The sequence below is a fragment of the Trachypithecus francoisi genome, unplaced genomic scaffold, assembly GCF_009764315.1.
Source record: "Trachypithecus francoisi isolate TF-2019V2 unplaced genomic scaffold, Tfra_2.0 Contig00943, whole genome shotgun sequence".
In the NCBI taxonomy this organism is placed as follows: domain Eukaryota; kingdom Metazoa; phylum Chordata; class Mammalia; order Primates; family Cercopithecidae; genus Trachypithecus; species Trachypithecus francoisi.
The window spans coordinates 1,702-17,667 of record NW_022681014.1 but is presented as its reverse complement, the minus strand read 5'-3'; the positions used below and the strand labels follow the sequence as shown (position 1 = coordinate 17,667).

Genomic DNA, 15,966 nt, shown 5'->3' with positions numbered 1-15,966 from the left:
CCACCCTCTCTACAGGAATCCAATTCCCATGGTTACCACTAATACCATAATTACAAAACCCAACAGTTCTTCAGGCTTTCTTTGCCCCAAGTTTCTCCTTCACATTTGACAACTTGGTATTTCTTTCGCTCTTATAATTCCTCCCCCCAGCCTTAAGACACTACCATCTAGAATCTCACCCTTTTGCAGAGTCTTACCTCTTCTTCCGGCCCCTAGGTAAGACGGGCCCTTCCTAGGAAACTGAAGACTGGAACCATGCTTTCACACTAGGTGGAAGAAAGGCTTTGATGAAAGCATATGACTAAGCTGAGGACACAGACCCAAGGCAACAGGGTAAATGTTGAACTCACTATGCTCAAGGCGCAGAGAAGAACCAGAACACTCTGGAGCAAAAAAAGCCTTGAAGGTCTTCTCCGTCAGCTGCATTTCAGGTAAGAACGAGCAATACATTATAATATGCAGCCTCTCAAATTTTTCAGTCAAAGGTGTCTTCTGTGACAGCAGGCCAGCTGTGGCACTAGTATCACTCAGGATACATCTGGTTTGGAGAAAAGTTAGAGTTCTCAAAGCAAGTTGAAAAGGCTTAACTGGGAGGAGAAAAGTACAAAGTACATATGAAGTGACTCCTATAAAATTTTTAAAAATCACAATCTGTAATAGATTGTGTTGGTAAGGACGGGGAATTGATGGATAATGGCAAAGTTGTTATCTTAAGAATGGCCAAGTGCCGACCAGGCACAGTGGCTCATGCCTGTAATCCCAACACTTTGGGAGGCCGAGGCAGGCAGATCACAAGGTCAGGAGTTCGAGACCAGCCTGACCAACATGGTGAAACCCCATCTCTACTAAAAATACAAAAATTAGCCAGGCTTGGTGGCATGCCTGTAATCCCAGCTACTCAGGAGGCTGAGACAGGATAATCACTTGAACCCAGGAGGCGGAGGCTGCAGTGAGCCTAGATCATGCTACTGCACTCCAGTCAGGGCAACAGAGCAAGACTCCATCTCAAAAAAAAAAAAAAAAAAAAACCGCCGAGTGATGCTATGTGTGAGATGGTGAAGGTCGACTGGAACCAGACCTCAGCTCTGCTGCATATGTGCCTAGTAGTTTAACATTCTGCAGTTGGGTTGATGACAGAAAGAGAGAAGCTGGAAATGGATACCTAAAACTAACATTTCCATAAGGAATTAACAGTTCATTTCAATATTCTTAATGTATGCTTTAATGTAAGAGAATGACTTGGTACTCTGGAAGTCATCAAATGTCATTAACAAAAGAACTGGGAGACTTGGGCAGAAGGACTGAGGGGGCACCAGTGTGCCTCAACCAGAAATGCTTTCAGAAAGGTCAGCAGGGGGGTGGGGGTGATTATCAGAGGATCACAAGTGGCTGTTACAACTGGTCACAGTGCGATCAGTGGCAAAGCAAGCCCCGTAGATCTGAAGTAGTAAGATGCTGCAACAGTTAGTTTTTATAAAAGTAACATGCCATGCATTTTCTCTAGTTTCCTTTTTCACTTAAAATAACTTTGAAACTTATCTGACAGTAAAAAATTCTGTTAAGCTCCTTTGGCATAATTTCAAGTCTTTTTCTGCAATTAAACTCACCAAGAACTATCTGTAATCCTGGAGGCAAATTATAAAAATAAAACCTCTCTGATTTTAAGTAGCTCATGGTATTATACACAACTCTAGGTTTTGCTTCCAACAGAAACAATGGAAAAGTTTTAGATTTTGCAGATCTGCAGACTGCAGTATAAATTCCTGAAATGCTTGCTTCCCACGGGGGGGGGGGGGGGGGGGGGCGGGGCGGGGCGGGGCTGCTGCACAGCCTCTGCAGCTGTGGAGGCCGCGGGCTCCCCTAACTCTTCCAAATGTCAGGCTGATGGGAGAACAGCAAAGATCCATCGGAAGGGAGTCTGAGCTTTTATGTTGTTAGAAAAAGGCTTTCAGTGGTTTGGACCGGATAATTCCAAATCTTAAGAAAGGGCTTCCCAAATAAACTTCACCAAATTCAAGATAAGAAAGCATTAACTGTCCTTACCTTCTTTGGAGCCTCAAAAAGTGCTGTGGCATGAACAAAATGATGTGGGAGAATAATCAAATATAAACAAGCTGCTGACCTGTTCTACTTTATAATCAATTTCTAGGTTTCTTTCTCGTGTTTTTTTAGTAGCCTGAAAAATGTACCTAAAATCTGAAAACCTTAAATAATGAAGAGGCAGGCCGGGCGCGGTGGCTCAAGCCTGTAATCCCAGCACTTTGGGAGGCCGAGACGGGCGGATCACGAGGTCAGGAGATCGAGACCATCCTGGCTAACACGGTGAAACCCTGTCTCTACTAAAAATACAAAAACTAGCCGGGCGAGGTGGCGGGCGCCTGTAGTCCCAGCTACTCGGGAGGCTGAGGCAGGAGAATGGCGGGAACCCGGGAGGCGGAGCTTGCAGTGAGCTGAGATCCGGCCACTGCACTCCAGTCCGGGCGACAGAGCGAGACTCCGCCTCAAAAAAAAAAAAAAAAAAAAAAAAAAATGAAGAGGCAACTACAAAATAAAGAACCTAATTCAAGTTATGGACTCGGCCCCCTGTGGCTGAAAAAACCAAAGTGAGAGGTGCTGTGGGAGAGGTGTGTTTCCAGCGCCCGGCTGTGCTGTGGGAGAGGTGTGTTTCCAGTGCCCGCTGTGCTGTGGGAGAGGTGTTTCCAGTGCCCGGCTGTGCTGTGGGAGAGGTGTGTTTCCAGTGCCCGGCTGTGCTGTGGGAGAGGTGTGTTTCCAGTGCCTGGCTGTGTTATGGAAGAGGTGTGTTTCCAGTGCCTGGCAACCCTGAAAACCGAGGAGACGGCCACACCCTCGAGAACTGCTTCGTCTCAGCTAAGAAGAAAATCATGTTTTCCCCTTTAAAGCCCAAGACAAATTTTACAATACTGCATCCTGATGAAGTAACTACAACATCGTTTTAAAATGTTTTCAAGGAGTAAGAATTTGACATAAATATGCAACAAGATACAATGAAAACACTCAAAATTTGTTCTTCACATCTGGTTACAGAAACGCCCATACGAACAATGGTCAAGCCACATGACTAATTAATCAAATCAGGCTATGATGTCCCCACAGAGATAAATTTAAGGGACATCAAGAGGATATACATTCAGATTTTGGCAGGTGGCTCCCAGTGAGACAGTATTGATAAGAGTATGGTATCTCTACCTGCTAGTATTTTCTCAGATGAGCACTTGGTTATATTACATAAAAAAATAAGAATACATGATTTTTCATAAAGAAAATACCAACAGAAGTAAAATTCACAAGATAACTGAAAATGTTTTTATTGGTTGAGATAAAATATAACATTTTAAACTTTTGTAAAATTTGCAGTTTTATAAGTGCTATTTGGAAAAAGCCTCTACTTGGCCTGGATGGCAAAAAGTACTGCTCAAGTGTTGTCTACTGCCTACCCGTACGACTCAGGAAAACCGTTCAAGAAAAAACCACGATCCCCAGTAACATCAAACTCACAATGGACACACAGTTATACAGATTTTAAAGGGATTAAAAATACAACAGATACTATTAAATAGCCATAAATGCTCAGCATTCAAATTACCCCTGTTAACCTTTTGGTAGACATCTCTCAATTCTATGCAACACATGACTTCAAACAAAAAAATTAATGTTTCCTCTTTCCAAACAGTCACATACCCCATATTCTTTTTTTCCTGTTCACTGCACTTGGTTATTATACCCATCATTATTTAAATCAAATATCTAATTTAAACAATCATGTTGAGTGCCTGCTGGTATTAACCTAAGGGTTGATGTCTTGGCAGTTGGCTGGGATAATCATTCTTTATTTCCACTTTATATTTTACTTCTCTTAAAAATGCAAAGACTTAGCAATGAATATGCCACATTTTAGCAGAGGTTTATAAAAACAAGAGCATTTACAGAGGTATTAAGCTACCTAATCACTCGGCCTACCATGAAATGAGGCACTTTTATTCCAGCACAGGTTTTCAGACTCAGCCCCACTGTAGCTGGTCAACCAGATCCCACCGCTGTGGAAGATCTCAACTGTGCCCAGCCACCTCCCGCCGGCAGCTGCGCCTCTATCAGCACTTACGGACCGACACACCATCCACATAACCGCTCCAAGGAAAAAGACCTGGGACCTCTTCAGGCTTCCGCATGCACACTGGCTGGCACAAACTGTTCCCCTCTGAGAAACTCAGAGCTGCCAAGGCTGTCCTTCAGATTGAAGAGCAGGACGAAACTAAAACATATTCTCCTCATAAACTCTTTTAAATCACAAGTTACATTTAAATTCAAATCTAGATTTTTTTTTTTTTTTTTTTTTTGGGAGACAGAGTCTTGCTCTGTCACTCAGGCTGGGGTGCAGCGGTGCAATCTCAGCTCACTGCAACCTCCGCCTCCCGGGCTCAGGAGATTCTCCTGCCTCAGCCTCCCAAGAAGCTGGGATTACAGGCATGAGCCACCATGGCCCGGCTAATTTTGTATTTTTAATACAGGGGGTTTCACCATGTGGGTCAGGAGTTTGCTGACCCCAGGTGATCTGCCCACCTGGACCTCCCAAAGTGCTGGGATTATAGACGTGAGCCACCACACCCAGCTTAAATCCAGATTTTTAAAATAGATCTCCACCTAAATACCAAATTCTACTAGTCTATTCAGCAGCGTGTATCTCATTCTCAGATGTGCTGGCTATTCAGGCTACATCAGATTACTATTCAAATTTAGCCCAAACTTATTATTCTTGATAGATTTTTTAAAAATTTCTTGAGTACTTTGTAAAGTTTCCGGAATTAAGGTAAAGAAGTATTCTGATAATTTTCTTTGGCTGCTTATTAGCTATACAACACTTATGAGCTAAAGGGAATACAAATATGTATTACTACAAAGATGTCTATAATGAAAGAATTTAAAATTGGAGTTACATACCTGTTTAACTTTGCAAAAAACAACTCCCTCTGCAGAAACGCCCTGCTAATGTTAACAAGAAGCAAATTTTGAGTGGAAAAGATCTTCCAGAGAATCTGTATTTCATTAAAAACAGAGAAAAATGAAGGGAGGGACAGTGAAAGCAGCAAGGAGTCAGGAGAGAAAGAGAAGGAGAAGAGAGGGAGGAGGGGAGGATGTAAAGTACCACCCACCAAAGGAGCCAGGTAAAGCCAGGAAGCCTGAGGAGCGCATGTTGTGGACCTGGCCTTGCTAACAGGCTCTGGCACTGAGCATGGAGCCTTTCAGAAGCACACAATCTTCCTTGGTGCTGGTCTCCAAGGATTATCCCACATTGTCCCTGAGCTGATGCTTTTCTATGTTTTGCCAACATAGGCGTAAAATAACGTCCACAGGGAACAAATTGAGCCTGGGAGGAGGGCTCACAGAGGACTAGGGCTTGAATCAGGAGTCCTTCCTAGACCAGTACCCATGGCTGGCGGAAAGAGTCTCTCAACCTACACACGCATTTCACCTGCTCCCAGCAGGTTCCTGTGTCTCCAAGGTTACCCGTGCTCCCTGCAAAGAGCTGACCCTAACTGAGGTGAGACAGTGGGCTAGGCTCTTGTCCCCTTCCCCAGTGTGGTGGTGGCACTCAGAATAAAGTAGGTCCTCAAGATAAGTTTCGTCCTCAAAAACAGAAACCCGTAAAAGTGAAAGAGCACGAAACGCTGCTGCGCAGCCCTTGGACCATGACTTGCTTAACGAGAAATAATCCCATTCGAAGCAAATGGGAACCAGCTCTAATATATACTGGTAATACTGATCTGATACTGCCGTCAAAGAGAAGTAAATGAGGTAACGCACAAAACGAATGCCACACAGTGCCTGGCACAGACTCAATAGATGGAATCGATTGTAAGGAGTATCCACAGATTCTACTAAACAAATCACAGAAGGTGCGCGCCTACAAATCTAAACTGTCGGCATATGTTCCTTCATACGAAGACAATGGCATTCTGCTTCCACCAACAAATCCGAATTCATCCATTTGTTTTGTTCATTTGTTCTCCACTGATTCACGTGATCCCACCCAGGTATTATTATAAAAATGTACAAGTCCAATGAGGACAGAAGTCTTGAGAGAATTCTGTCACTCACTCCCTCATGTCCACATCAGTATATATTAATGCTCTTAACAGTGTAAGCTCTGAATGTATTTCGTTTTAAAGTCTGTAACCTACTGATTTTATTGCTTCTAACTGTGCTTGAGTCTGAAAAGTGAACATACAGGTTCACTGTGGTGGTTCTTAATCTTTCAGAGAGGAGACTTCAGACCCCTCTGAGTATCAAGTAACACCTAAGGCCCTTCTCCCCAGACATTCACAAATGGACGTAAACACAACACTTGGTAGACAACATTGGGGGTCAGGGGCTCCTGTGTTATTACAAAGTTCAGCTGTGAGTTTGTACACGCATTGTGTATTCATAGAAGGAACGTACCTGTGTGATCCCTGAAAAAGAACTCCAACTCTTCAGAATACCCAGTCAAGATGCTGCTCAGATCATCAGGACATTTCTTGCCAGAAAACTGATGATCATCAAATTAATTAGCACCTTCTAAGAAAATGGTTCTTTGACCCATGTGGTTTTTTCCTGATTTCACCCCCAGAAAGATTATTTTAAAAATCTGGCATAGACAGTCCTGAAACTGCTCCCACACAATGACTTTCAGGGCTGTCTTGATAATTTAATACCTAAGAAAATGGTAAGAAAAATTCATTCACATAAAATCCTGTTGTAACTGTCCTGAGTGCTTTGGACCACAGAAAGGTAAGGCAAGCAAACAGTGAGATGTGTTTGCTTCTGCCCAGGCAACTGGAACAAATCAAATTCCAAGAGTTACCTAATGCACCAACCTATGTCACCACAGGTGTTCTCGTTTGGGTAACAGTGAAACAAGACAGCTTTTAAGAGAGAAGCGGGTTTCTTGCACATGAAGAATTCCTTAATGCCACGATGTATCTATTTAGTTGCCGATCCAAAGAGGCCCTTTGCTCTTATCTAATTTGAAATCAACTGAATTCACTCCACCATGCGAAAGGAAAACATATGGATCTTAAGAGAACATGTTACACAAGATGGCAAAACTGTTCATTTTTTTGTTTTAGAAGTGTGCCAACCGGCCAGAGAACGGCAGTTACCACGGAAGGAATTTTGCTGGTGCCCACCATTACAATGGGACGAACCAAAGGTCAGTGTGCCAGGAATATTCCTGTAACATTCTCGCTTAATGCTCACAGCAACCCTGTAGGGTAGGTAGCTCATATTCCCATTTTATAGACAGGCAAATTAAAGACCCAAACATGGAGAGTAACCCATCCAAAGTCACAATGCTATTAACTGGTGGAGCTGGTACTTGAACCTGGTCTCTTAATTCCAAGGCTATGTTCTGGTGTATCACAATAAATTCTGCATACTGCACATCTCCTAACACTCAAGGTATAGCTGGGTCAGCAATTTTTCCCCTTTCCCCTCCACCCAACATACACGCACACTCCTGGCTCATTTTAAACAAGCTATCCATTTTCAAAGTACTGATCAATCTGCATTTAATGCAAAAGCAACAGTGAAGCCCAAGCAGTATATCCCCACCCACTAAAAAAAAAATTTAGGTAAGTTTTTTTTTTTCTTTAATGTGCTTGGCATAGAAACTGAAGAGTAGGGGGAAGCACAAGAATCATTCGCTATGAAAACAAAGTTCACCAATTCCATGTACTTTTTGACAATAACCCATGAGATTTATAAGACCCTGTCTTTAAAACTTAAAAGGATCAGACAGAAACTGAATAAGTATCACTTTTTCTTGATTTAATATTTTCTGCACTCTACTAAAACCCCAAATTTTATCTTGGCATACAGACAGTAATTTACATTCTCTTCTATCCTGAATTCCTGGATTTATAATAACTAAAAATAGATATTATGCTTATCACTCAAAGTTGATCTTTTTATCAAACACGCCCATGACCCATCTAACAAGGGAAGGACACTGTGGATCACACCTTTAGCAATTAGCAAAATTCCTAAAATCAAGTAGATTTGGAATCTTCAACCCCTGGTCCAAAAGTCCAAGATTGAGACTACTGGCAACATATGATATTTATTATTATTATTGATACTTTTTACTTATTTTCTTGGATGTCAGAGGGAAATTGTAATTTCAACATTAGTGCTAATCCTACAAAAATTACAGTCCATCATGTGTAAATAGTCTAGGAGATTGTTCCACGTGTAAAAGATCAAAACTACAACTATTATCATGGTGCTGCTCACAGCGTAAACCTGCCATAGAAGGTTAGAAGACTTAGGACCCAGCTATTACCAACATTAACATCCTCATGGCAAAAGTACCAAGGCAAGAGGTGGACAGTAGGAACCCTCATTTCTCACAGGCCCTTAGACATTCTGCTTATGGCCAGTAATCTCTTTATTCCAGAGAAGCACGCTCTGATAATCCCATACATGAAGGACGAAAATGTAGTCAACAGAACCAAAAAGGCATATCCTACATCTCAAACTGGCAAGAGAATGAGAACTGAACCTGAGAGGCCAAATGGTAAAAAGAATAACAAAAGGCTCAGAAATTGCATTGTTGCCCATTCTGAATGGCACTGCAACTTCAAACATTGCACATAATTCCGTTTTGGGGTTCTAAACATGGGTGAACAAACCAGTTTGCCTTCATTTTTGTGGCATGTGGTGTCTCAGGAAATCTACAAAAGACTGCCCCAAGAGGTAGGATTATAAATACAAGAAAAAAGATTGTTTATTGCTGTAGTTTTAATTTAAAAAAAAAAAAAAAAGAGTGCAGGCGAATTTTAGCCTAAGCAATGCTGTATTAGTTTTCTTTTTAACCGGTCAATCCTTTGCTACTGTCCATAACTGGTAACAGACAGCTAATTCATTGAGAGTGCAATTAGTTTTTCATCATTCAGACACTGATTAAACTAATAAGAACATATAAAATTGAAAGTTATCTAAGTATCAAACTAGCAGTATTTTAGCTGTTATATTCTTAGCTTATAAACTGTGTTATTTTTTATACCACACACACAATTATCTTATTCACTAGAATAAATCTCTTGCCTCTGAAACTATTCAAATATTCTCACATTAAAAATAAAAATGGTATGTACTTTTAATATATAAGCATCTAAAATAACTACACATTGACTAGATTATTAAAACTTTCATCAAAATATTTTTAAACTTCAGGATCATGGCCACAGAAGCAGGAAATAGCAAGCAGCTACAATAAATGCTCCAGAACACTGAGACTTTTCTAGTCTCTTACCCAGAATCCCTCAGAATACTTTAATACACGCACCAAGTTTTAACCTTTTAAACAAAGTTACCTTCTCCTATTTTTCAAAGAACAGGTTAGAACAGAAAGAAAAATACTAAAGAATTTTGAAAAAAGAAAGTATAGATTACAAACTGCAGTTTTGCCTTGCCTACAGTATGTCTGGGGGGTTGGGGAGGTGTTAACGACTTACTATGTCTTTTTTTTTTTGAGACAAAGTCTCACTCTGTCACCCAGGATGGAGTGCAGTGGCACAATCTCAGCTCACGGCAACCTCCGCCTCCCGAGTTCAAGCGATTCTTGTGCCTCAGCCTCCAGAGTAGCTAGGATTACAGGTGCCAGCCACCACCACGCCCAGCTAATTTTTGTATTTTTAGTAGAGACGGGGTTTCACCATGATGTTCTCATACTCCTGACCTCAGGTGATCCACCCACCTCTGCCTCCCAAAGTGCTGGGATTACAGGTGTGAGCCACCACGCCTGACCACTACGTACGAAGTCTTTAAGGAACAATCGAATAAAGTACTCTCAGTAAAAGTTCCAAGTAGAAAAAGTCACATTACGTTTGGCTACAAACTCAAGCAGCTTTAAAAATTTTATATAGACACACATATTCTAAGAATCTATTGTGTGATAAAGACAATGAGGAAATCAACGCGTGCCCCTTCTTAGGAAAATTCAAGAGCACACACGGCTAGGTTAGGGTGACTGTTTTCACCTTCTGGTCTCCTTTAATGGTTCTCCTCTGGAATGAGTCAAGCAGCTAGAATAGGAAAGCTTTATCAGCAAACAAAACCTCTGAAGAAGTTACTGCTTCAAAGAGTTCATGTGCATTTCTCTTAAATGAAAAAGTAAAAATATATATATATATATTCTACCCCCTCTGCAAATAAACATTTTGGCAAAACAAATAAACAAAATGTCACCACCCAAAACTGAAAAACAAGCAGGATATAACTCAATTATATCCACAAACAAATCAGAATTGCACTTACAGTTTCTGTAATTAATCTTTAGAGTACACATTAATTAAAGCATGTTCATTATCTGTAACATTCAACTTAAGAAAACTTTAACGTGTGTATTTTCATTGGTGGAACAGTCAGACTGTTAAGCCAGTCTCAACACAAGACCAGTGCTGCAGAGCTGGAAGCTAAAGCTTCTCATCAATAAGACAAAATGAAAGAGCTCTATAATCCTAGACTCTGCACTGCAGAGGGAGTTGGGCAAAAGCAATGTCTCAATGTGCTCTTTTGGTTTCAAAACTAATGCCAAAATAACATAAAACCTAAGAGAAAGAAAATATTCATTAGAAACTTAAACCAACAAATACGTCATTTAAAAAAACACTTGATAGACAACAGCTGGAAAGGGGTGAAAATGCAATCTGTGTTTTTAAAAACTGTTTATTTGGGGTGCTCAAAAGAATACAACATACCTATGCAATCCATAAATCTCCAAAGCAGAAACAGCCGAAGGTGTCGCCATGACTGGGCTTTCCTACACCAAACACTTCACTTAACCATAGTCTTGGTATTTAGGATTGAAGTGGGCACTTCTTACAGTGGGCAGTGAAAATACACCTTGGCCAGTGAGTAAAGCAAATAAAACATGGCAACTTATACAGTATAACTGTCCTACTTAGAAACATTATGCATAAAAACTGGATTTAGACAGACAGAGCCTTTTATGTATGACCTTGTGGGAACTTGGCCGAAGTATGTAAGCCCCACGGAGCATCGGTTTCCTCTTCTACAAATGAGGATACAGATCTCAACTTTGCAGGGTTATTGGGAGGATTGGCTATGGTATACACAGGGCAACCAGCACAATGCTAGAAACAAGTGTAACTGCTGTCATTGTCACCATCAATAGAAATGAGTGATTCACAGCATAATGACATGATGTGCAAATAAGTGTCAAGTCATGACATATGTCCATATCAAAATACATTGTAATAAATGAATTCAGCCAAGAACTCTTGTATGAAAACTGGTTTAACTGAGTGGCAAAAAGAAAAACAGCTACTTTCAGTATTTCTCTTTTTCACTTAGAGAAACAATAGCATTTTCAAGTAACTTTTGCTTCTCCAGGTCATTCAGCTCCTCTAAACTATTTCAACCAAATTATGAACACTAATAAAACACTCTGAGCCAGACGGATGGCCAAAATAAAACTTTAGGCCTGTACTTGGCAGCATGTGAAATACAAACCAGCCATCTGAATGCCAACAAAGTCCCACGCCAGTCTACCTGAAACTTCCACTTCAGTTCTCCATACAACCTTTCACTAAAAGAAATGCCTATTTTTAACCTCGACAATGGTGTTCTTGGGATATTTATCCAATTTCTCAATTCTTTTTTGAGAAGGAGTCTCTCTCTGTCGCCCAGGCTGCAGTGCAGTGGAGCGATCTCAGCTCACTGCAAGCTCCGCCTCCCGGGTTCATGCCATTCTCCTGCCTCAGCCTCCCAAGTAGCTGGGACTACAGGGGCCCGCCACCACGCTTGGCTCATTTTTTTGTATTTTCTTTTTTAAGTAGAGATGGGGTTTCACCATGTTAGCCAGGATGGTCTTGATCTCCTGACCTTGTGATCCACCCGCCTCGGCCTCCCAAAGTGCTGGGATTACAGGCATGCGCCACCGCGCCCGGCCTCCAATTCCTCAATTCTTTAGAGGCAACTTTAAATACAAAGCTACACCGTGTGCATGCCTGTAATACCAACTATTAGGGAGGCTAAGGTAGGAAGACAGCTTGAGCTCAGGGGTTCGAGTTCAACCTGAGCAACACAGAAAAACTCTGTCTCTACAAAATAAATAAATAAACTTTAAAAGTTATTTTATTTAAAAATAAAGTAACTACACCCTCCTCTCTATAATGCTCCCACGAACATTAAGTTTGAATATCGTAACAGCTATCTGTAAACTGGAACATGAAATTGCCCAAGGGAAAAAAAAAACACTGCAAGAGTTTAAACAAAAATAAAAATTCATCATTTAGAAAAATAACCTACTGTTCATATTTAAGGAAAACACAGGAAACTGGGTTTTCTACTTTCAAATTATAAGTGGATTTGTTAAAATCAACTAAAGTATTTTGAACTAACTATAAGGGTCTTGTTACCTCTTTTATATTGTTTAGAAAATTTAATCATAATCAAACCTTTTTTCTGTATTAGGCAAGTCTCACTTTCCAATTTACATATGGACAAGAGAACCAAAATAACCTAAAAATAGGGTACAGCGTGGTTCCCAATACACTCAATTATGATATTTAAAACTTTTTAATCATGGCATGTTAGGATTTTTACAAATTCACCAAGTAAAATACAGTTGAAAAATTTGCAAAATGCTTTGAAAAATTTAAGTTAATCCACATAATTTCCCTGTAAACAAGGATAGACATAAGAATCAAAGGCACAAAACGAAAATGCTGACCAACATTTTCATCTAAATTTGGAGCAATTTAGTAGCAGCAGCAGAACTGCAAATTTTTAACAATTCCCTAACTCCTACGGTTGAAAAAGTACGAATTAAAACCATACTGAGGGGCGGGCGCGGTGGCTCAAGCCTGTAATCCCAGCACTTTGGGAGGCCGAGACGGGCGGATCACGAGGTCAGGAGATCGAGACCATCCTGGCTAACACGGTGAAACCCCGTCTCTACTAAAAATACAAAAACTAGCCGGGCGAGGTGGCGGGCGCCTGTGGTCCCAGCTACTCGGGAGGCTGAGGCAGGAGAATGGCGTGAACCCGGGAGGCAGAGCTTGCAGTGAGCTGAGATCCGGCCACTGCACTCCAGACCGGGCGACAGAGCAAGACTCCGTCTCAAAAAAAAAAAAAAAAAAAAAAAAAACCATACTGAGCTCTTCAAAACAGACCACCACTACAACAGCAGCAGAGAGTTCATCCTGGCAGGCAACCACTAGAGATGGAATGTTCAATGCTCAGCAAAAGGCACCCTCAGCTAGGAGGCAGCCAGAAAGCTACAGCAGAGACAGGCCCCTCTAAGACTGACCAACCCGGAAACAGCTCATTTGTGTCTAATGCCACAAGCTTGCCAGCATAAAGCCGGACACAGGAACACACTGCCATGTCCAAGCACTCCACGTCCTGCTCCAGCACCTGCAAACAGGAACCACAGGCCGGTGCCCTGTAAGTTAGCGGGCACACGACCTGCCCACCAGGCACCCAGTAGGCATAGGGCCCATCTAGCATCATCCTCAGACACCAGAGTCAGGCCTCTGTCATTCAGCCTGGAGCCTGAAACACAGCTGCTGGCTGCTACAAAAGGTTAGGAGATCAAACTCCACGGAAGCCCGTCCACTCTCTGCGTTTATTAAATGTATTCTCTAATTTCAACTTTAAATGGAACCAATGTTGTCACTTCTGTAGTTGTCAACCGCATGTAGAAGTGGACAAAAAGCTCCATATCACATAGAAGAAAAGGCATGGGAAACCTGGTTCCAATTCCTACTGTGACACTCATTGGTAGGGCGATCTTGGACTACTTAATCCAATTTTGCAAAGTGTCCATTTCCTTCTCTCCCACATCAACCAGAACACCCACTAAGTCTGACCTGCGCGTGGCTGTCATGAAACAGACTGGAGACTCCACAGTAGAGGAGGATGGTGCCTGCTGTAGTCATCTCTCTCATCTCCCCCACCAACCAACCCAGCCACTCGGCGCAGTGCCTGGCAGAAAAAGGGCCAATATGTGTCCATTTGCAGAACGGAGTTTCCTAATCCAAAAATACTCATGTAGGCGTCTACGTGAGTAGAACTGCTAAAAGAACTGGGTCCCTCTTCCCGGAGCCCTCAGCCCCTAGAACTAACTTCCTGTGTCATTTATGTCACAACCTCAGAATGGTCACCCCGACCTCCCACCTACAGTCAGGCCATACCTCCCCCACCCACCCTACAAAACACTATTGACAAGGTTTCCCTCCTTCATCTGTTGGCCTGTACTCCCCTCTCCAGAATGTGACTCCGTGTGAACAGGGACCCTTGTCATTTTAGTTCTTTGCTGAAACTCCAGCACCCAGAATAGTGCCTGACACAGACACAAGGAATACTTGGTCAATAACAGAGAGGAAGACCGTCCAGACAGTTACAACTTCTCAGGCCCCAAGGTTCCTCCTGACGTCCTCCTCCTTCCTCTCTCTGTTCTGAAATGTCCCTATCCTGCCACCCTTTCTACAGAAAGGCTCCCTGGCCAGCCCAGCTCAGCATCCCTTTTTCCTTCTCTTAGGGAGGGCCAATAGTCCTTACTGCCTATACAATCCATGTTGCACTTTTTTACAGACTACCTTAGACTGAGGTATCTTTGCATGTGGCTCTCTTACCTCCCTATATTTTAAGTCTCTAAAGGCTTGTTATTTAGCACCTTTATAGAAGAATTTCAAATATATACAATTTCAAAAAACTTGAGTGTTCTTCACAGTACCAAGATTTTTAATTTAAATTCTGATCGTAGAGACAGATAAAATATTACTTTGCTAAGCTGATTATAATTTAACTGTTCTGTGGCGACTAAAAGTCGCTGAGATAAATACTTATAAACCAGTTGATATTCTCGGGCACTACTTACGGTTTTTAGGAAGGACTATCTGAACCTACTAACTGACCTTAAGGAACTTGTTCTTTATAATTCATTACTGATTTTGTTATAAACCTTCTGTCTTCTTCTCTGTCCAGCTTTCAGGTAGAAAACTTCTTGCTGCTATAAATATAAACTCTTCTCTCTCAATCTGCTGTGAACAGCAAGGTCAATAGGTTAGAACTTAGGCCTAAAATAAGGGTGAATCAGCACAGAATAGGGCTGTGACGTAGGAAGGAAGAGGGAAAGAAGAGACCCAGTGCTTATTTTGAGCTTACACGGGTGCTCCATAAATCCCCATTGATTAAATGAGTCACCAACTCAGTCGTTCCTCCGCAAGAAGCACAGAAGTAAACGCCAGCCATGTGGTGAGAGTTGGTACTTACAGTTCCCAAGAGCCCACAGCTTCACAAAGCACGTTTCTATTATCTCACTTGCTCTTGACAACTTTGTGAGGTTAGGTGGCACAAGCATCATCGAGATGATGATATTCCTTTTTCAGGCTAGGGAAACTTCATCACAGAAAGGTGACATGAGTTGTCCAAAGTCGCACACCTGGTAAATGCCCAGGCATCCCATCTTTTTCATTCCTTCCACTAAGCCCATTTGTAGAAAGCCACTGTTGTTTCTCCAGGTAAAAGAACTTCAGGTAAGGCTCTTATGTAACTGATAGAGCAAACACTCTGCTATTATAATCTGCACTCTGGAAGAGCATTTGCCAACAGTCATTGCTTACTGCTAACAAGCAAATTCAATTTCTCATTTGTCACCAAAACAAACAGGGGACAGAGATCAAGAAGATGAGAAATACTTCTAAATTTGGCTGTTTCTATGCTATTTTATAATTGTAATTTTTCTGTGGTTCACATTAAAATAGCCTGAAACACCAGACACTAAAAACCCTCCTTGCTCTCTACCTGAAAGCTTAACCTATTCCATCTAAGGAACTTATTTTTCATTGCATAGAGGCTGCTCAGATGTGTAAAAAGTGAAGAAGCTCAATTACAAAACTGGGAATCCAAATTAAACTCCAGTTTAAAATGCCTGATGTA

The 15,966-nt window shown here is 41.6% G+C and overlaps 2 long non-coding RNA genes across 2 annotated transcripts in view; one reads left to right on the top strand and one right to left on the bottom strand.

Moving 5' to 3' along the window:
- The window catches only part of LOC117090022, a 29,915-nt gene extending 29,443 nt beyond the window's left edge, over nucleotides 1-472 (bottom strand). The window contains exon 1 of the long non-coding RNA XR_004439864.1: nucleotides 351-472. This is a non-coding gene — a long non-coding RNA (uncharacterized LOC117090022). The remainder of the gene's footprint in view (nucleotides 1-350) is intronic.
- On the top strand, nucleotides 231-15,583 carry LOC117090044. The gene is made up of 3 exons (XR_004439883.1): nucleotides 231-431; nucleotides 7,125-7,207; nucleotides 15,417-15,583. It is a non-coding gene; the product is annotated as an uncharacterized LOC117090044 (long non-coding RNA).
- Nucleotides 15,584-15,966: the final 383 nt, after the last annotated feature.